At 38.9% G+C, this 23,204-nt stretch overlaps 1 protein-coding gene across 4 annotated transcripts in view; it reads right to left on the bottom strand.

Moving 5' to 3' along the window:
- Positions 1 to 23,204, bottom strand: part of COL4A3 (collagen type IV alpha 3 chain) — a 129,805-nt gene that overhangs the window by 105,557 nt on the left and 1,044 nt on the right. The gene's annotated exons all lie outside the window — the stretch shown is intronic.

The raw sequence follows: 23,204 nt of genomic DNA, 5'->3' as shown, positions 1-23,204 counted from the left end.
TTTCCTTGCAACTTTTCAGAATTTTGCACATTTTCTTTAATTAGCTTACATTACTTTCATAATAGAAAATCATAATACATTTTATTTTTAACTTAATCATATATCTCTGTCATATTACAGAGAACACACACAAAGTTCCTCATCCTTTACATATTTGGATCTGAAATAATAAAACTATGTCTGTTTGCAGATAACATATAAAATAAATGTATCTATTTGTGTGTTTGGATTAGACTTTAGCAGTACTTCAATTTTAGTTATTCAGGAAGGGATAGAGATTGCTATGAGAAGCAGCATTTTATGCCCATGTTTTGAAAGGGTATCAGGATCTGCAAAAGATGAGATTCAAGGTGGGTTTGTGGAGCCAGTAGCGAAGGTAAGAGAGTGTCATGGACCCAGTGGCAAGGAGGGAGAAGCATTGCTCTTTTGAGTATGCCTCCAGCTCTAGAGGGACTTGCATGTACCTTGCACCAAAAGATGAGAATTTATTCCAAAATCTCCTTGTTTGGTGAATAGTTCAATTCATTTACAACAGTGACTGCAGTTAAGATGCAAAGGGAAAATTTGCTGAAAGTAGTGGATGTTTACTTTTTTTTTTCCTCTCCACTTGACATCCTTCTTCTTTCTTCCTGGTAGGAACACTTCTTTCTCCCTGGGCACTGTGATTGCTTTAGAGCACAGGATTCCAGAATATTTTCCTGAGGATTTCTGGGAAATTAAACTTCTTGATTTTGGAGGGAATAACTGGTGGAGATGGTTTCTCTTCATGGTAGATATAACACAAACACAGAAATATATTGCTGAGACCATGAGGGAAAGCAACCTTAGAATGAAGCAGACATCATATAAAGAGCAGAGCCAAAAGAAACTGGTCTTTGATGAGATTATTGAAACACTGGATCCAGCCTCACCTGAAACCCTCATGACTGTTGGATTTTTAAGTTATGGGAACAAATAAATTCTTTTTGTTTATGCCATTTTTAATAGAGTTTTAGGCCGCTTAACAACGACAAGTCTGCTAATTGGCACTGTGGTTTATTTAATATTTACTTGATAAAAGGAATGCATACTCACATAGTAAAACAGAGAAACTCTTTACTGACACTAATTTGTAAAATGAATGAAGCACAAGTCCTTAGTTGAGGGCAATGTTTTGATGCTGACTTTGGACGGATGCAGAGCCATTCATTGATCACCATCAAGTTGTATTGATCAGACCTAAAAAACTCACAGATCTGGCTGCTTCTCTCCATCTTCTTGACCCTTTTCTTCCTCAGACCACCTCCATCTTTCACCTGGATCACGACCATGCCTCAGTTTCTCTCTACTCCAATCCATTCCTCACACCACAGCTAGGGTGCTCTCTCCTAAGCAGAAGTCTGATCATATCTCCGTCATGCTCAAGCCCTTCCTGCGCTCCCCGTTACTCCTAGGAGCACGTTCAAACTCCTTGACATGACCCTGGATGATGGATGATGGAACCTCGTCCACCTCTCCAGCCTCCTTTCTCCTTCCTGCCCCGACCTCTCTATATCCAGTTACTTTGGCCTTCTCTCCGGCCCTCAAACAGGAAGCCCCAGTCCAGCATGCACTATTCTCTCTACTGGAAGATTCTTCCCTCCCATCCTTCCTGCCTGACTTTTCCTTATCTTTCAGGTCTCAGCGTGGATATCACTTCCTTTGGGCAGCCTTCTCTGACTCTCCTCTATATGCTTCTTCAGCAGACACCTTCTACCACCACGTTACAGTCCAATCATCCAACATTGCAATTGCCTAACTCTTACTAGACTGGAAGCTGTATGAGGACAAGTCCCTCTTGCTCACTCTCATGCCCCCAGATGCAACACAGCACCTGGCCTGCAATAAGGACTCTATAAATACTTGTTGAATGAGTTAATTAACTAGAAAATTATTCCTATGGTAAACCCACTGCATAATACCACATATATATCATGCAAAAAACTACATTCTGCATACATATATGTGTGTCTAATCCAGAAAGTTATTTCGTTGGTTTTGTAGCACATTTAAGTGAAAATGATTCCAGTTTTAAACAAGTTAAAAACATTTCACTTGGGTTTCCATTTCATGAATCACAGAACCTGTGCCAATTTTCTAGGCAAACTGCTGTAACTCTGTTACGTGAGATGGCGTGAGGGAGAAGGCTTTAAAAATAGCTGACCGGATATCCCTCTCGGTGGCTTGGGTTATGTAAAAGTATTTTGTGTTAAGCCAATGTCTCACAATGGATCGCTGAGCTTTGAAAGGCCATTTGGGATCCTTTTTTCAGAGTTAAATATCTGCTTATAAACAGAATTGGACTAAAAATCTCCTAGAGAAAAGGGTACAGTGTCTGAATAGTTATCACTTTCTAACTCCAGGTACTTAAAAAAAAAAACCTGATGTTAATACTGAAAGTGATTTATTTTTAAAAAATAAGGTCTTTTAACAACTTAGTGACAAAGAAGTCAGGATTCCTATTTAAAAAGCTTGTTAGATTTGGGCTTAAAATACTTTTCTGTTGGATCAGAACAATCAGATAATATCTGGCATTACTAGCATTTACTTTAATTATTTTAAGAGAGTAATTTTGGGACATTGTTCTCATAATACCCCCACCAAAGCAAAATAATTGGAATTGTAATTTGAGAATTGATGATGGACCACACCCTTGGGCATAGCTGATTGGACCAAGGTAGGGGGAGTCCATTGTCCTGTGATACGCTCTGATTCAAAAGCTATATCAAGGCAAAGATGAAGTGATTAGCTAAATCGATCAGATTCTCTCTGGAGATGCAAGGAATTAGTGCTCGGTGGTGGGAGTGGAATCCCAGATCAACAGAGAGAAGGCGGGAGGCAGACACTCTGGCAGGAGAAGATGCGAATGAGCAGAAACCATGAGGAAGTGGAAGCTGAGTAAGCAGAAGCCGTGAGATAGAACAGACACAGGGTAGAGAGTGAGGCAGTTCGTTGGCTGGGACAGGAATGGCAGAAGCAGAAACTTCTACCAACTTGCTGTAATATCTACTGTTGAAGGACTAATGAGGTAACTTGGTCACTAAACCTGCCTATTCCTAAAATAACTTCCATTAGCCATGAGACCTATCTCCAGATTTAGATTCCTGTTTCTCTTATCGCTAAGTGTGCATACTTTCAAAACTTGATTTCTTGAGATGCCAAGAGAATCTCTGTTTTCCACCAAAAAAAGGCTTACCCAGATATAAACAACCCAAACAGCACGCAGACTCATTTAGGTTGTACGCAGCTCTTCCCTGCTGTCATACTTTTCCATCGCCACAGTACAGCAGTCCAAGCCCATTTTCGTGAACACGTTGCCACATTTACCAGTGTTATCCCAGTTAGAGCAGTGTGAGCACCATCCCTCCCCCATCTTCACTCTCATCCTCTCTCCAATTTTCTCAGTGTGCCGAAGAACCAATTCAGCAACTCAGTGAGCTCATATCTGAAAGGTTGCTGGGATCCCTGATTCATGAGGATGGAGAATTACTCTATTGTCCTAGTAGGGTGCTCTGAACTTTTCAAGATGGTATGTCATCTTGATTACAAGGACAGGAGAAATGCATTGCCATGCACCTGCAATTTCACCATGTGTACTGAAAATACCTGGAAAATGTCTAAAGAAGTGAGGTGACCATCAATGAGAGGAGTTGTTCTAAAGCAGTTTCTAACTAGTTGTTCCTGGGAGAATTTTCTGTTGCATTGACAAGCACCTAAGTTTACCATATTGTCAAGAACTAAATTTTCTTTATTTTCTCTGCATTTTGGCTCTGTATTCCTAGTATTGATATATTATTTAATTTTCCTGCTAAGTGTGTTAAAGAAACAGTAAATACTGAAATACACAACTGATTCTTAAATGCTTATTTCTTGATGAGTTCAAAATTTCTTTTGAAGATATAACTTAATTTAACAATATAGTTTGATTTTTGAACATACGTTTGCCTGGAGCTTTTTCTAGAATGCATCTGTTGTGTATAGTGAATTATATTTATATTGATGACCAAACACTAGCTTTTGAGCCAAACTAAATTAATTGCATTTTTTTAACCCCCACATGGTGAAATCTAATTATTACATGACTTAGTGTTACATATATTTCACCTTGTCCAAAACAAAACTAATAATAAACAGAAATATGTGGCAGAGTGAATCTTTAAGGTAAGTATTAACAGGATTCTCATAAGTTGAGTTATAAAGGATAACGAGGAAGAGAACTGTTAATATTCTTCACTATGTCCTGAAATGGGTTATTTCATCTTATAAAACAGTTCTCAAAAATGGATGGTCGATACTCTCCTCAATGATGTACCAATCTTATTAAAATATACAAATAGGAGGGCTTGCTTGCCCTTTTAATAAAAGCCAATTTAGGGTCCTCCTAGGTTGACAGAGAGAAAGAACCTCCTTGAGTGAAGAAGTGTCTGGGCTTTGTAGCTTTGATTTTGGGTCAACCAAATTCAAATTCTCTTTTAGGGTCTCTTACTATTGGCTGCTACCTGTGCTAGCCTTGTCTCAGAAGAGCAGAGGCACTGATGCCACCATTAACACTGGCCATTGTGGGAGAGGGGTTTATACCACATTCTCCCTTTAATTCTCAGTAGGACAGCTGAGACATGGTGTCATCATAATCATCATTGCTGGACAGTCAACATCAACCTCAAAAGAGCTAACATTGACTTCTTACTGTGTAATGTGCCTTACTTAGCTCAATGAATTCTCACGACAGCACTATGATGAAAGTACAACAGAGTTTGGATATATAGCAAAAATCACATCAAATAATTCCCATCTCCTTCCCCCCAAAATCTTTACTAAAGGCTTAGAAACAGAAGGAGTAACTAACACACAACCAGCTATTCTGGTTTACAATGTGCAGTCCACTCTTATTTTGCTGGGGCCCTGCTTGCCCAACACTAGGCAGACTCCCTGTAGGAAAGGCTGACTTCTTTGGCATCTGGGAACTCTTCCAGTGCCCACAGGTCTGGAATTCCAGGCCCAGGAGGGCGAAGCCCAGAGAGAGGCAGGAGTTCCCTCTCTCCCATCATCCAAGGCCGTGATTCTACAAGAGAGCTCCAAGGACCACTTGCACCAGAATCCATCAGGATGTAACAAGTGCAGATTCCCAGGCCACTCCATGAGAATTTTGCCAGGAAATCTGCATTTTAAAATAAGCTCCCCAAAGTCTCTTATGCAGACTAAAGTTTGAGAACTACTCGTCTAAGGCTTTCCTTCTGAATTTCACTTCTCTTTTTACATTTTCCCTGTCTACTGACAGGAAGTATTCACCCTATTCTGTGAGGACCACAACTACCCATGGGGTAGGGCATCACCCTCTGGTCTCAACAGGGACAAATGTTTATAAAAGATTAAAGTAATAACATGGTAATTCTCCTACATGGACATTAGTGAAAACTGGGGCACTGTCTAACAAATTAAATGAAATTAATTATTTCATGATTATTACATAACTTATTATTACTTATTTCACATTGTGCAAAACAATGGCTTCAATATAAATATTTTTTATTTGAAGATGAGCACACTACCGTAAATCTACATTTTCATTACTTTTCCAGTAGTAATATTGCTTTGCCTCACAGTCAAGGGCAAGCACCACTTGTAAGATTATTCTTTTTCTCAAACAGCTAGAAGTTAACCAGTCCATATGGAGATTTTCTCTGATCTCTGTGTACTGACTAGTAGCACCATGCACTAACTACCAGGGTAAATGCTGAGAGCCCTGTGGCAAACCACTGCAAACCACTCATCCTTCATTTAATCAATAACCAACTAAACCTTGCACTTGGCCAGAAGCTTTTTATTTTTTAAAACTTGGTTGACTGAATCCACTTCTTAAAAATAAAAATTTAACCTAATGTCAAAAGTCCAATGAGGCAGCTATGCAAAATGAGGGTCAAGAATGTGTACACAAGTTTAAAGAGAATTTTTCCAAAATGTGCGTAATGAAAAAAAAGATTAGACTTTTTATATACTTAAAATGGTCTATTTGGGTTGTTCGGTTATGGGTATGAACTACAAAAATGTTCAAATTAAGTTATCTAGAGCAGTTTAAATAGTTATTGCTGGTAGAGAAGAAAAGGCCAGTAAAAGGACATATTTAATGAAAATCGACTTACAATGAACACCAAAATACAGCAGAGTAGCAAAAATTTTGACTAAGTCCTCCTTGGTACAAAAGGCATAGAGCATAACTTCTTTAGGGACATAGATGAGCAGGGCAGAAGGTGGAGACCAAGCTTGCAAGCAAGGTTGCCTCGATGAACATCCTAAGTCAAGTAGTTATTCCAAGTTACATCTTTGGGAAGAGAGAAAATTTCAATAGTTACCATTTCTTTTATAGACTGATTGAGTCAATCTTGATTTTACCTGGGCTGGCACTCATACTAGATGTATACCAGGCTGAAGGTGCCTCATAATTTGGTGATAAGCAATGATTAACCAGTAACTCAGTTCTCACATTCTCCAGTCCATCTTGGGTAACTGCCAGATCAGTTTGTTAGCAAGAGTTCACCCATGTGCGCTTGCTGGCCTGAATTTGTTGCTCCTGAGGGTAACTCTCCCTTTACATGTTAATATAAGAGGCTCCTTGGCTGGGGAGAAGGTTGCTGACCCACCAGTTCTGCTGGCCAGACTGTTGTCTGGATTCCTGAATCCTTGCCAGGGTCCTTTGGTGGCAAGCAACAGAAATTATTTAGGCTAACTCAACGATAAAAGAGGAATTTGTTGGAATGACATGGGGCAGCACACAGATGTTGAAGAAAAGTTAAATAAACAAGCCTCAGAAAAGACCAGCCCCAGGGCTGCTGTGAGGATCAAGGTACAAAAACTAACGGAAAGTTTTTCGGGGCACTGCTGTCAGGATGAATAAGCTCCTTGCACTTTCAGATGAAGATTCAAATTCCTGGGAGAGGGCACTTGACTGGCTCAGCTTAGGTCGTGTGCCCAACCGCTTGGCTAGAGGACCGACAAGCAATGAGGGGAGGGTAGTTCTCTGAAGTAAAATCAACATGCTATCACCAGAAGGAGGAAAGGAGAGAGTGGTCAGGAAAAAAGAGCATATGTCCACTAGACTCTGTTTTCTGGTGTCGCCTTGTTTCCATCTGCCTGCCTATTGGCCTTGAACATTCTTTCTCCTCTTAGTTTGGGTCCTTCTGGCAAGGTTTGATAATCACCAAGTTTGAGTCGGTCTTCTACCTGGTTTGACCTAAAGTCTGAAGTCAAGTACAACTTCAATATGTCCTCTGATTTGTGTTTCCCTCATTTCCACCCATTACTTTGCTCTGATCTCTGGTTGAAACTTTCAGATCTTCCTGAGCCACTGGTTTCTGAGAAATTTCCTGGATTCACCCTGTCATTATGCTGGTCACTGTCATCCTGAGCTCTTTTGCCCAAAATGCTTATTCTAAGCAGAACAATCCAAAATCTTTATCTACATACTTCCAAACTTTTTGAAAACGCCACAGCAAGCCAGCAGACAAACAGAACCACACTACTTCTCTTGGAAATGCATAATCCCTGAGAATCTATTTGCTTATAAATTATGTCCCATATGTTCGAAAGTCAAATCTTTCAAAAATCTAGTGTCACTAAATACAAGTCATGAGGAACAATTCTAACTTAATTCATGTTTATTCCTGTTAGTAAATTGAAATAAACAAATGAGAACAAATACCTTGTGATAGAATCCCATTTTTGAAAAGGAGTAGCTCAACTGCTCTCTTAGTGTGTAAGAAGAGACTATAAAGTAAACTGAAAGAGTTTTGACTGCTGGGTTCTAGTAGGCAAAAACTGGATGATAATTTGGTCAAATACCGTCAAATGCCACCACCCACCGCCATGAACACTTCCTGAGTTCCTAATGTGCCACGTACAGTGCTAAGCATTTATAGACATTGTATTTAACCATCACCATCTATAGATTCATATAATTATCCTCATTTCACAGATAAGGAGATTAAAGCTCAACAAATTAGCCAAGGCTACAGAGCTAGTTGTTGGTGGAGCGAATTATGTAACGATTGACTTTCTAACTATCATCTCAAACACTTGTGGGTCTGTGAAAAAGTTTTATATGAGAAAAGGTTCCTCATATTAAAAATGATGAGAAATAATGGATTCAGAGTTCAGGGAGAAAATATGATTGGAATTAACAATCCTTTAACTTTGTTCTCATGCATAGCTATGCACATTTGTAGTTCTCTAGAAGGTCCTGGAGACCACTGGAGATCATCTCTTGAGGGCTGTGCCTCACTGTGGTGGTCTTCTGATGAACATGATCATCTTCAATTTGCTTATAGAGTTAGCAACTACCACTCCAATTTTAAAAACAAAAAACACGGTTCTTCTTCATAGTGAATAAACAGGAAAATTCTAGGCCAAGAAAAGCTTATAATAACAACAACATAGAACCCACTCTATTTAGACCAACTCGGTGATTTCTCCAAATGAAAAAGCACAGCAGTTTCACGTGTAAAAACAAGTCTGACTACAGTGAAGCTTTTCTGGCTGATACTTTCTAAGGGGAACTTTATTGAAATAGGCTCCCAAGTAAATCATTTACAGCACGTTAGTGGGTGGATGCTAAGAGTAATTGGTATTGGTCTTCTGGTTCTACATCAGAAAATTTTAAACACTTTGCTTTCATGTTAACTTGCTTAAATGAAAAGTTTTAAAATCTTAAGTGTGATGGTTTAAGAGGGGTCTGGTTGATGCTTTGTTTTAATAGGTGCAGGCCAAAATTGCAAACATTTTCTCCCTTTACAAAATCATGGGTCTTAAGGTCCTTTCTTTATTTCAATTCTGTTTTTTCTGCACTGATATATATTTGCTTCTGAGATTATAATGCAGCCATCACATGATCTATTGAGATTATAATGCTCTAGAATGCTTCTCAAGTTATTGCTCAACTTAATATAAGGAAACCAATTTAGTTCTAATTTAGATAGAGAGTTTAAGGCAGATCAGCCCTTAAGAAACCTAGAAAAAAGTCTAATAGATTCTGGGCCCACGTGTCACCCGCTGGGAGGTCATCAAAGTGGGTGAGAGAAGCAAGAGGAGACAGGGTAGGTGGAGTGGGGCTGCGAAAGAAACAAATTGCTCTTTAGCACACTGCTTGGAAATGGCACATTCTTTCCAAATGCTTGGAATGACCTAAAACCAATGGGACGTCCTATGGTGATGGCTAATGGGGGACATCGAACCTACCTCACTCTAGATTTATAGCTGAGGGTGAGGGGTCGGGGGTGGCACTGAGAAATGGTGGGCTGAATCAGGCTAGAGCCTTTAAATCTATCTAATGCTAGGTCTACAACAAGGAAAATAACTGGTAAACCCCATATTTTATTTATGGCCATTAGCTGTGTAGCTCATCATCAGATCTGTGTTCTAAGAAAATCCTGCCTCTATTCAAGATACTCTTTTGGTTCAGTTTTGGGCAAAAGTGAGATCACTAGACGTCAATGGGAGACTAGTAGATTATTACAGAAATAACGTTGGGAAAATTGGCTAGTTTGGGGAAATTTTCAAAATTTAGATTCTCGGCTCACATTACACACCAAATCATATTTTGGATTAAATTAAAAAAAGAAGAATACCTATCAAAATATTAACTCTAGTTATATTTATATGACAGGATTTGACGTAATTTTGTTTTCTTTTTGCTTATCAATATTAAAACTATGTCTATTATTGGACAAGTAAAATTTGTGATATACAAAAAGCAAAAAATTATGCCAATTGATCTAATTAATAATTCTACTATATGAGTCTATTATAAAAAGATATGTAGACAAGAATTCATCATAGCCTTGTTTATAATATCAAAAATTTAGTTTAAATTATGGTATATAAACATGATGGAATGGTGTGCATTCATTTTTAAAGGATATTTAATGATGTGAGAAAATGCTAATATAATATAATGTCAAAAAAGCAAAATAAAAAATGCCGTATGTTGTATGACTTCATTTTTACATAAATACATCATCAAAATATTAACGCTGGCTACCTCAAGGTTTTTATATTAGGAGTACTTATTGTTTATTTTTATACTTACTATACTTGAATATTGACAAATGGACTTACATTAGGTTTTTCTTTTTTTGGAGGAAGATTAGCCCTGAGCTAACTGCTACCAGTCCTCCTTTTTTGCTGAGGAAACCTGGCCCTGAGCTGACATCCATGCCCATCTTCCTCTCCTTTGTATGTGGGACGCCTACCACAGCATGGCGTGCCAAGCGGTGCCATGTCTGCACCCGGGATCGGAACCAGCGAAACCCCCGGGTCACCGAGAAGCAGAACGTGCGGACTTAACCGCTGCGCCACTGGGCTGGCCCTGACTTATATTAGTTTTATTGTTAGGAAGAAGAGATCAGCATAGAAAAAATATTTTTGCCAAGTCTGATAATTAGTTCCAACAACTTCATTTTGAAAATTTCCAAGGATCCATCCTCTGTTTAAAGAATATTCCAAGACTTTCCTTAGTACAGTGCATTGCACTTAGGTGCTCAGTGAATGCGCACAATGTGAATTTACACTCTCCACCCCGTTGTAGTCGATTACATATTAACGGAATTTGAAGGAGGCTGTGTGCCAAACCTGGTTACAGGGCTTCTCTTTTAAATACATGTCAAAGGGCCTATATTTTAAAGAGAGGGATAAATTATTAATATTAAATGTCACCCAGGATTAGCTCTCTAATTAACAGGTATCTTAGTTGAGGTATGTGAAAAGTCATCATAAAAATGATGCAATCATTGGCCGAGTTTTAGCATCAGTATTTTCACGGGACGGTGTAAGGGCAATAAACTGTTCCTTTTTTAATGGGTCACTGTTAAGGGAGGATGCCATTTCTGCTGATGTTCCCAAACAATCTTATTAGAAAATACCAGCAGCAAAGAATGCACTGAATAATATTTTTGAAAATAAGAAACTCCTTAATACATTCCAGGAAGTTGATACTAGGTCACGAAATAACAAGAGAATTAAATGAGCATAAGAAACATATTTGGACTATTGCTTTTCTGATATTGAAACTCATTCCTGTCTCAACACTACTTGGCATTTATAGAATGCTTTTCAGTGTACAAAATGTGTTCAATTGTATTATTTCTGGAGATACGAGGGGTAGATTTCATCTGCCACATTCTGTGACTGAGGAAATGGAGAGTCTTGAAATTCAAGTGACTTGCCCCAAGCTGTCACAACAGTGTCTTTCTTCTGGCACAGAATGAGGGGCTCTTACTGCTGCCGGCCACTGCCTCTGTTGGATGGCAGGGTGCCTCAGATGTCCTTGCCTGCATGACTACCCTCCTGGGGTCTGGGGATGCTGCTTATTTAGGTCACATGGGTTCTCAACGTTCTGTCTCTGAAAGGCCAGAGCAGGTCACAGTGAGCAGAAACTCTAACTCATTCCATGGGCACAGCCTCAGAAACAGGCAGGGCTGGATAAATCCACCTCCTGGGCTTCTCCAGCCATATCTGCAGCAATTAGAGAGCATTGGCACCTGTGTGGCATGTAGTCTGGCTTCCAACCGGTAGGAACTTTATCTGACGAGATTTCAGATATAGTACTGTTCTTAATTTTTATCGCTTTTTGGAAGAGATTGCAGAATCTGCTTTTGCCTAACATGGCAAAATAAGGAGAATCAGTCTGTGTGTAAACCTTGGAGCACAGCTGCTAAATGCTGAGAAGGGCTCCAGCTGGGGCAGAGGCTGGAAGACGGTAAAGGCACCACCAGCAACCCTACATGCTGTTTTCTGCGCTTATTCCAACATTTTCAAGTACTTTACTTGATAAATTATGTTTTTAAGCCACTGAAATCTTACTCCTTTCTGGCTCCATTGCCCTGACATATTTGCTTAATGCAAAGCCTGCGTGTTCACTGTTCTGTATATTTATTGATCTTTATTCTTCCTTCTCAATGCCACTCAAATTTTGCTTCCCCATATTCCCCCTGTTATAGCATGCATAATTTTATTGTTATTGTCTGCAGACTTAACTAAACCTCTCATTTGGTGACATACTCCATGAGGGTAGGAGGGACCATGTTCCCAGCATCTAGCTGAATTAATGCATGAAGCATTCACTATTTCATCTGAAAATAATGGTTTATTTTTATTCTTATGCCAAAGGATTCAAGAATCTACTAACTCTTTATTGACTTCTTAGTTTTAGTGTTTAATAAAATGCTGGTCCAATTCTATAAACATTCACTGAGGACCAGTAATACCAAGTGTGATGCCAAGAGCTGGAACCACAAGGTGGATAAGACATGACAACTGTCTTCAAGGAGATCAGTAGGGGAAGCAACACAGAATTAGGATAAACTCTTTCTAGATTGCAGAAACAAATAATATTTCAGTAAATAAAAGTATTCCATTGATGTTTTGATTGTAAAAAGGTAATAATGTCAGGAATCATTCTTTCTTGATAACCAAAGCATTTTTAAAATCAATCTTATCTCAGATATCACTTAGTTATTTAAATGATGAATAAAGTGGCACCTGATACTACTTTTCAATTATCTGGGAAGTTTCTGGAAGGAAAGAGACTTACCAAAGAGCCTTAATAACCAGAACTCCCAATTCTAAACTCACTTCCTCTACTAACTTGATGAATGACCTCAGACCAGACCCTCATCTGTAGATCAGGAAAGATATTACCTTGTCATCTTACTCAGAAATGCACAAAATCAGACATTTGATAAGAAAGCTTCTACATACAAAATTATTTAAAATATAATTTTAGTATATGTTTACCTTTGAGAAGTTTCACTGTAGCATTACTTTTAAACAATTGGAAATAGCCAAAATATTCAATAGAAGGGTATTAATTAAATAAATTATGGTAACAGCCTACAGTGAAATACTCCGCAGATGTTTAAAAATGAGACTTGGAATAATTAACGACTCAGAAAATTTTCACCAGTCGCTCGTTAGATGAGAAAAAAAGTTCAGAAGGAAATAGACCAAAATGTTAAGAGTAGTCATCTATGGGTAATATGATATGGATAGTTTCTATTTTTATATTTCTATTTGTACTTTTAAACATTTTCCAAATTTTGTACAACACAAAAAACTTTTTTTTAAAGCCGGCATGTGAACTCTTCAGCTTTCCCAATACCATACATAAATAAACAGCATAAAACTATCCTATCATCTGATTAAACAAAGAAAATGAATATTAGTCTTGTTGCCTTGGGTCTTTCCAGACTTTCTTTGTCATTTGATTCAAAGGGAAAATATGACAGATTTCTCAACTTTCCACTTGTAGAACATTTTCCCTGAGAAGTTCATGTAACAACAAAATATCCTGGTGGGAAAAAAACCCAGTGACCTGACTGTTTTGTCTACATAATGACAAATCTCCCAAGGTTTGTAAATAGACTTGAACTCATTTTTAAACATTAGGATCACTTCTCTAAGAAACCAATTTGGAATGACAATCTAATTAACAAACATCCATCTTAAAGATTAAAAATGAAAAATTCCTAACTTACCCCAAAACTACTGTCAGAAAAATCAAAGATTTTTATACAGTTACTTTTTAAATAGCTCTGAGAATTACTTTGTTTTTACTATTATCTCACTGCAATAATTAATACCAAAATGCTGAGAATATCAAAGACTCTTTAAACATACGTATGTGTATTTATCTGTACACACACATACACACATATATAATACCCATCATGATATATGGAAACATTTTTTGATAGCCTGACATTGTGTGTACAGAGCATCAGACCTCTGTCTGTACATAAATGGTTATCAAATTAATTGCACTGAGTCACTTAACAGAGACAGATTGAGCAATTGCTGTGTTGAGCTAGACTGGTTCTCCTCCCTTTCTTTCTGACTTCCAAGGCACCAGGAACCAAAGAGAAAGCGCCAACAAGACTTGTTCCCTGCTTTGTCACTTCTCTCTTGCGTAGGCTGGGTTCCCAAGGAGAGAGCAGTTAACCTTCTCCATGTGTCAGCCATACAGATCTTTAAAATCGGGATTACATCACTGTTCTTCTGAAAACTCCAGCGCCATTCCACTGCATTTGAAGGACCCTCCAGAGTCCTTAACAAGGCTGGCGCAGTTCTTAGCCAATAATGTGCCCAGGAATGCCTTGTGGAGCTGGTTAAAATGCAGATTCCGGTTGGAGAGGTCTGGGCTGGGGCCCATCATGACATTCTGCCTTTCTAACCAGCCCGGGGGAGGCTGGCACTGCTGGTCCTCTGCGTGAAGAGCTCTTCACTTCCTTCCACATCCTTAACTGGGTTTCATCTTTCCCTGGCTTAGAGCCGTCTCTGGCCTGGGCCTATGTCAGCTGGGACAAGGGCTGTTTGGCCCAGCTTCACCTTCCAGCCCAGGGCCTCACAGCCACATTGGCAAATTCAGACCCGTCCCAGTGAGGTTGAGGAGAGGATGACAGAGACATGTCAACAGGAACGAAAGAAGAACGTTTTCATCACATCACTTTATATGTGGGCCCATTTCCAAGTCACAGTGTGAATTCATTACTCATCCATTGCTAATGCAACAATTGTCTTGTGAATGGCGTAAACACACTGCATGTCTCTTATTTGTTAAAACATTAATTTGTTAAGTGCAAACATTAAAATTACATGATGATCGGCCACATACAGTCCTGTGAACCTATTCCACCTTATCCAGTGAGCAATTTCCCATCCTTAATTAACACAATATCACCAGCCCACACGCTCTGGAGCACCCTGACTCCCTGCTTCCCACCCTCGCCCCACCTCTAGCAAAATATTCAGCATATGCGTTTCCTTCATGGTGAGTAAATAAACTCAGCTTTCTCTTTTTCATTTTTTTATGAACTTCTGTTGGGCTTGGTTTCATTCTTTGACAACCCCAGAACCATAGAATTGGAAGTGTCTCTCCTCTCTCCACCGTGGAGAGGCCTGGCCAGGGCCACCTTCCTCAGTGCTTCCCAAGGCTGTCTCCACATCAGGCCTTAGCCCATGAGCCAGCTCCTCAGAAATGTGTTCCCCAACCACCTCCAGCCAGGGTAAAACCTCTCCTTCCCCATCTGCACATCTTATTCTCTCCTAACAGGCACCACAATCCATAGTTACACGTTTGTTTCCTGGGTGTTGTCTTTCTTCCCTGTGCCCTAGACTCCCAACTCCACTATGGCCAGCCGTTCAGGCTGTTTTGTTTATCAGTGAATGCCCAGCACCTAGCCACATGCTCACGTCTCTGTCCTATTATCCCCTTCCTGCTTTTAATAATAATAATAAAATAATTCTAGCTAGAATATAAAAGCTGAGTACTTGCTTTGTACTGGGCATTGTGTTGAGTACTTTATGTGCAGTAGATATAGTGCCAGCATTTTCAGATAAGAAAAATCGAGATCCTTTTCGAAGTCATTTGTTCAAGATAACACTAAACCTGTTGTTACCTGGCTGAATTCTAGTGATAATTTAGTTTCTGGCTTAAGATGAAAGGCAAAGTATGGCACGTTGGTTTTCTACATATTTCTCCTTTTCTCCACTCTAAATGAGTTCCTCAGTGTTTGCTGTTTTTGTGACGTTTCTTCAAATCTTCACGTACGTAACGTGCTCACATTTTGATAATGGGGCAATATAATTAAATACGTACAAACGGTAATTTGTGTAGCTTTAAGCACTGTAGCCAAGGCTAACTATCTTAATTTTCTGGAGAAAAGTTGCACAAATATTTAGGCACAACCCATGCTGATTTATTGTCTTTGGTTAAAGTTTGTCATTTTGACACGTTTATTTCTTGTGGCAAATAATCATACAAAACGTGTTCCATTCAGAGATATGAGCTCATGGACTGTATCCCCCTCTTGTACCTGGATGCAATTTATATAGCTCTTTGCTGTCCAGGATGGTGGCCACATGTGGCTATAGACACTTGAAATGTGGCTGGTCTGTAGACACAGACGTAGACACCAGATTTTGAGAACTTAATATGAAAAAAAGATCGTAAAATATCTATTAATGTTTTTAATAATGATTGCATGTTGAAATGATAATATTATGGATGTATTGGGATAAATAAAATGTTTTAAAGTTAATTTCACCTGTTTCTTTTTAATGTGGCTACTGGAAAATTTTAAATTACATGTGTGGCTCATAATTATGGCTCACATTATATTTCTATTGGATGACATGGACATAGATGTTTATTTATCTAAACTTATGAAAGCACGTAAAGTGGAAAATTATAGAGCTGATATAATTTAATTCAGTCTTGGCTAGAAAATGTACCTGAAACCCAAGGTCATCATTGGCAGTTACATGAGGAACTCAAAGAATGAAATGACTGACATGGCTGCTTCGAGAAGACAAGAGCAAACAATTATATCTCGTGAGATAAACCTAGAAGTTGGAGTAAGATGCTTTCTTATCAGATTTGTAGAGATGAAGACAACTCAGAGAGGTTCGGTAACTGTTCAAGGCCATGGTGGTAGGGCTGATACAGGAAATGTCTATTCCATTAAGAAGTTGATATAATCTTGGTTTCCTTATTTCCTTAAACTGAAAACAGAGGTGAAATAAATGACCTAGAGTGAAAGTCTGTTATGATGAAAAAGTTTAGGCTGAGGCCAGATATAAACTTTGTAGAACAAAAATGCTCTGAGTGCTGTGTGTTTTTACGGATCTTGGAAAATGTACTCTGTGGCGGATGGATGCTTTTTGGCTGAAAGCCACGGCATGAGTATGGTCAAATCCACACGGATGAAGAACCACAGGGCATTTGCAAACCAGACAGCCCTGCCGTCAGAATCTTACACTGTCAGGCTTGAGGGTTTTAAGCAACTGCAATAATTAACAAAGTTCACTTTACTCATAGTTAACACTAGGCAGTCATTATTGTGCTTTGGGTAACATGGCAAAAATTATAAGGGAATTACAAGGACAAATTAATTCATAGTTTTCCCAAGGGATCATGCCTGAAAACAAACCAGCCACTGTAACCTCAGAGAAATGCTCAAGGACGAAAGGCCTCAGTCTGGTCAGAAAGAGGAAGCTGGTGGTTTTGTTGTTATCCACCTTGACCTCCATCCCATCACATAAAAGTCTAGTGTGTTTGGAGGAAGCGAGCCGTGGGAGGGAACTGGGGGACGGCGACTCTGAGAACACCAAAGGAAGCATGTCTGGTGCCGCCCCTCCCCGCAAACCATTACTCCATACATCCATCTTAAGGGGAAAAAAATCCCATGGAAGCCACACAACTACTTTGCTCTTTTTTTCTCCCAAAGCAGGACAGCTCCAATCTGCGAGCAATGAGGGGAAATGGGCGGGGCAGGCTGTGATGACAGAAGAGGCCTGTTTCCCCAGATTCTCACCTTGTCTCAGCAAGGATGAGAGCCAACAGACAAAAGAAACAAGACAGACTCCCAGACTTTGAAAAAATAGAAAAAAATCAGAAAAATAATATAAAATAAGTAGGTGTAAAATGATTAAAAGTAAAAAAAAAAGGAGGAGGAGGAGACTATAAGAAAAGACAAAAAAAATCCCAGACAGACTTGGACTTCAAGTAGAACTTCTAGAAGTAGGAACAGTCACTGAAAACTAAGATTTAATGAATTACAATAATCATAGTTAATGTTATTGACTGATTACGATGTGACAGGCATGGTAAATTATGTGTTATGTGTGTTAGGTAATCTGATCCTCATAAAATCCTGAAGTGGGTCTGTTACTTCCATTCTTTCCATTCTTTCTTCTTCTTAAAAGAGGAAACTGAGGGGCTGGCTCCGTGGCCAAGTGGTTAAGTTTGCGCGCTCCGCTGCGGCGGCCCTGGGTTCGGATCCTGGGCACAGACATGGCACTGCTCGTCAGGCCGGGCATCCCACATCCCACAACTAGAAGGACCTGCAACTAAGATATACAGCTATGTACGGGAGGGTTGAGGAGATAAAGCAGAAAAAAAAAAAAAAGATTGGCAACAGTTGGTAGCCCAGGTGCCAATCTTTAAAAAAAAAAAAGAGGAAACTAAGACAAAAATTTAAAACCTAGTAATTAATACATCTGAGAGTATAACCTGTGTTGAATGATGCTAGAGTTCTTCATTGTTATTAAAAACTACAGCAGATTTAAAATCTACTTAAAATTATAAATGGCAGAAGAAAAAATTAAAACCTGGAAGATAGATGTGAGGATGTTTTACAGAATGCAGCATGAAGGGAAGCAGCACGTGAGGGAGAAGTTCAATTTGCTACAACTTGGTCTCAATTACATCTGGTGACTGGCCTTATGGAGAGTCTGTGAGAACCTGTGCACTTCAGGACGGGTCTTCTGTGGGGAGAAGAGAAGAATTTACCCAATGGCTCCCATCTCCCACTGGTCAAAGATTTGCCCTACAGGTGTTAATGGCCTACACTTCTAGGATGCAAGGGGTAGCCAGGGGATGGAGTCTAGAGGAACCATCAGGCTGTGCTTATATAAAGTCTATGGCCAAGCTGGCCGCTGGGGAAAGTAAGTGCCCACTGCCCAGGAGCAAGGTGAGGCCAAGAGGATCTGAGTGGTATATGAAAGGTATCTGATACAAGAAGTGAGGAGAATTGGAGGAAAAGATGAGAAGATCCAGCATACATCCTAGGAATGCCAGAAGTAGAGAGAGTGGACAAGGAGAATAGAAAAAAATAATGGGTGAGAATTTTCAAGATTTGATAAAAGGTATGGAATTCAGATTAAATATCCACTGAGTAGGATATATAAAAAATACATGTACATATGCATTACAATTTTAAAAACATGATAAAAAGTCTTGACTTTGTCAGAAATCTTTGAAGTCAGAATATCATCTCTACCACGATTCAACAACAAAAAGATATGTAGAGAATCTCCCTATGTTTGGAAATTAAGAAATAAACATCTAAGTAACCCATGAGACAAGGAAATCAATTAGAACAGATTTTGAACTTGATATTAAAATATGGCTCATTAAAAGGTGTGTGATGCAGCTAAAGCAGTATTTTGGGTGAAATTTTCTATCCTTAAATGCATTTGAACTCTTCCAAGTTGCTTGATCAAAGCCAAAATACAAAATTCAACTACGTTTTGCTATATCTTTAATAGATTATTAAATTTAAAAAAATAGACCATTTACAATAGCACTAAAAAAAATCAAATATTTAGAATTAAACAAAGAGAAAACTCTAGAATGTTGTGAGAAGTTAAAGCCCTAAATAAACAGAACCATATATGAGTGAGTGCTGGGTGCACATATTTGCAGAATTAACACTGCAAAGCAGTGACGGAAAGAATGGATTCAATCATTCAGTAAATAATTTTGGGATATTTTGTTATCTATATGGAAAAAGATGAAATCATATCGCATAACTAGAAAACAATTCCAGGATTAACGTTCTTAAGCCTAAAATAGTTAAACTGTAAACAATTTTTTTTTTAATGTAGAAGAAGATTTTTATAATCCCAGGGAAGGAAAGGATTTCTTTAACAAGATGTAAAACATACAATATCAAGGCAAAGATGGACAAGTTTGAGATCATAATGAAAAAAACGTTCTACACGAAGGGACCAATAACTAAATGAAACGATAAACCAAAGACTGGAGGAAAATATTTTCTGCATATTTAAATGGCAAAGGTTTGGTATTGAAATATACAAATAACCCCTAATTAATTAGCAACAAAAAAGGCAAAGGCCACAACAGATAAACAGGCAAAGAGTCGTCCATTCAATTCACTCTGAGGGAAATAAACTGCCAATTAAAATATGAGAAGATTCACAAACTTCCTAGTCAAAACAAGATCCTATTTCACACTCATTAACCGCTAAGCACACCAAGTTTTGCTGAGGATCTGAGGAAATAGATACCCTGGCACATTGCTGGTACAAGCATTTTGGAAATCAATTTAACAATTCCCAATAAAATTTAAAATACGCTTTGTCTATGAGCCCTCTTTGAATTCCACCTAGGAATTAAAAACCTGGTTATCCAAATGGTACATATACAAAGATGTACTTCCCACTTTGTAAGATGAAAATGTGGAAACAAACTTACTGTGTTTAGGGGGATGGAAAAATAAACTATACTTTATTTCTCTAACTGGATAGTATGCGTCAGCCATCACATCTGAATGTATATAAATAAAGCAAATTTGTACGTATCAACATAGACAAAATTTGTATGTATCAACATAGATAAAAACCATAGATACAAAACAAGCTTCAATAGGTATGTATAACGTGAAACCATTTACTACATTTGAAGGATCACAAAACAATAATACAGTATTTAGTTTTATGTTGACTAACACACACACAAAGAGGGGGCAAAAAATGTGTTTATGACTTTCTATATTTATATATAGTTTTAAAGAGAGAGATGTGAGAGCAAACAGGTCAAAGCTTATTAATACTTGCTCAATCTCAGGGATAGGTAAATTGGTGTCTGCGACATTCCTTTTTGTTTGTTTGAAATGTTTCCCAATTCAACTTAATTTTTAAAATTTAAAAACACAATCAGTTGAGAAACCATCCTCCCTAAATGCAGCTGTTATTCAACTGCTGATGTTTACCAGTCCTATTTCTGCCCTGTCTGGAATTTTAAGGCAAAAAGAGGAAAGACAAACCGTGATAGTATTTCAAACCTTGAACCTCACGGTCTCCAGATACCAGAGAAGAACTTCTCCCTAGCTCCCCTCCCAGACCTCTTGCCTGAGGCAACAGCAAAGTGCCTCCCAGTTTCAAGTTGACCAGCTGGGCTTGGAAGAGCTGGAAAATCTGGGGTTGCGCTAAACAACGGGGCCTGGAAGTAAACGCCTGCAGCAAAGCAGCGGAGGGAGTCCACTCACCGGCTTCAGAGCAAACTGTGTGGGTGGACAGTTCCATCCTGTCTGAACTCAGAAAGCAGGGTCAACACCACTACTATCTCCCTGTTGTGAGAAATGCTAAAGTAAAATTGAAGAAATTTGCAGCAAAATGTATCTTTAACTGGTGCAGCACAAAGGTGATAAATATGATGGCCCAAAGGCTAAATTGAGCCCTCAGTTATATGTTGCTTGGCTATATATTCGTTTAGCCCTTTAAAAAAAAAACTGTTTTGTAAAGTTTTGACTCATTTGCTAATGTCTAGAATTTGAGATTTCTAAACTAGGCTTCCAGATTCTCTCCTGAAAAAGCAGAGATTCTAGTATTCTTGAGCCTGAATTCTAGAATGCCAAAAATTTGTTGGCCCTAAAGACTGCCTCTTACCCCAATACCTCTCTCATGACCTCACCTACTGGCCCCACCAGGGATTTCAACTCCCTCATTTTACACATGAGAAAACTGAGGCTCAGAGAGGTCCAGTGCCTCGCCCAACCTGTTACCCTGTGGAGGGAGCCATGCTGGCACTGTGTCACAGCTCTCAGTTAACTTGTTGTGATTCCTTTTCTCTAGAAGATGGTTTCACGGTTTCTAATGACATTTTCTGTGTCATTCAGCAGATGCAATGGAAATGATAATTCTTATAAATTTTAACAAAGACTTGCTTCAAGTGATGATAAAAATAATACAAATGGATTAATTATAATATCAGCAAGAAGTCATCAAGATTTGGCCAAACTTGGGCTGGCCCGGTGGTGCAGCGGTTAAGTGTTCAGGTTCCGCTTCAGCGGTCTGGAGTTCGTGGGTTCGGATCCCTGGTGCGGACATGGCACCGCTTGGCAAGCCATGCTGTGGTAGGTGTCCCACATATAAAGTAGAGGAAGATGGGTATGCATGTTAGCTCAGGGCCAGTCTTGCTCAGAAGAAAAGAGGAAGATTGGCAACAGTCAGCTCAGGGCTAATCTTCCTCAAAAAAAAAAAAAGATCTGGCCAAACTCAAGACAAAATATTTTACATGTAACAATTACAAGAGAATATGACAATATAATTGAAAATTGGTATAATTAGAAGTTGCGCTATCACAGAGCATCACTTTTCAGGATGATCTTGACACGTGTAATTCCTCCCCTCCCTCTCCATCCCTCCCTAATGTCTCCTCTTCTTTGGAGTCTAGAAGGATGTGCAAGCCCCGCTCTGGAACTCCTTCCCAGGCCTTCCCACAACATACACTTCCTTTAGGTTTTTTGCTTGTTGATCTAGTTGTTCCTGGATTAAAGCTGGTAGACAATCTACACTGGCTTCACCCATCATGCCCAGAAGTACTAAGCTACCTGGGGTGGGCATTCCCGGTCTATGCAAAGTGCATCTTTGTTAGAACCAGCTGCTTGAAGAGATTCCATGGATTGCAAAATCCTTTAGAACGTAAAACACTAAATAAGCTAAATGTACATTGATAGGGGAGTGGTTTGATTAACTTTGGCATATTCATATTGTGGAGAACCATGCAATAAGGCAAAAAGAAAGATAGGCAAATCTATCTTAAATATTGACATGGACAGATCTGTAGGCTGCAAAAGGATATATACAGCATAGGTATATGGTATCGATTATATTAAAAAACACAAACAAAAACACATACTGTTTGTGGATCCATCTATGTGTACATAAATGCACAGAAAATGTCTGGAAAGAAACTTGAAATGGTGAGAATGGATACTTTTGTTTAGACAGGGGAGGGGGAAGCTATGGCAGTGATGGAAGGGGTTTTAGCTTCATCCAGAATGTCTTAATTTAAAAGAAAAATACTTAGATTACAGGTGGCTGTAGGTTCTCAAAATCTTTCCATGTAACACATTTACGTGAGTATTGATTTCCAACCATCATCTCAATCATGAAATTGTAAAACATCTACTCATTCTCGGAAATGCAACTTACACTGCTATCATCACAAGTAAATTTTTTAAGTGTAAAAATCACAGAAAGCCTCTGAAAAGTTCAATTTCACTTTTGCAAGTTAAAATCAAGTCAGCCAACTCTAGGAGTCATAAGAGTTTTGACAACACCCAATTTATTTTTAATTGCAGAGAATAAGAAATATGGGGTGAACTTAAATGAATCCAGGGTCTCTCAAATTCCGAGTAGAAATCAAAGTGACTGATTAATTTATCCTGAGTTCATTTCTAAGGTGCTATTAACTTTGCATTTGCTTTTCCCAACAACGCTGAGGACAAGTTTAGACAAGGAGGAAACCTGGCCCCAGAGAGGTCAGAGGTCAGTGTGAGGTGACATCTAGGAAGTGGCAGGGCTGGAACTCTGGCACAGGTTTCCTTCCCCAG

Source organism: Equus przewalskii, chromosome 5, assembly GCF_037783145.1.
Source record: "Equus przewalskii isolate Varuska chromosome 5, EquPr2, whole genome shotgun sequence".
Lineage (NCBI taxonomy): Eukaryota > Metazoa > Chordata > Mammalia > Perissodactyla > Equidae > Equus > Equus przewalskii.
Note: the sequence above shows the minus strand (reverse complement) of the source record. Positions and strands in the feature narration are given on the sequence as shown.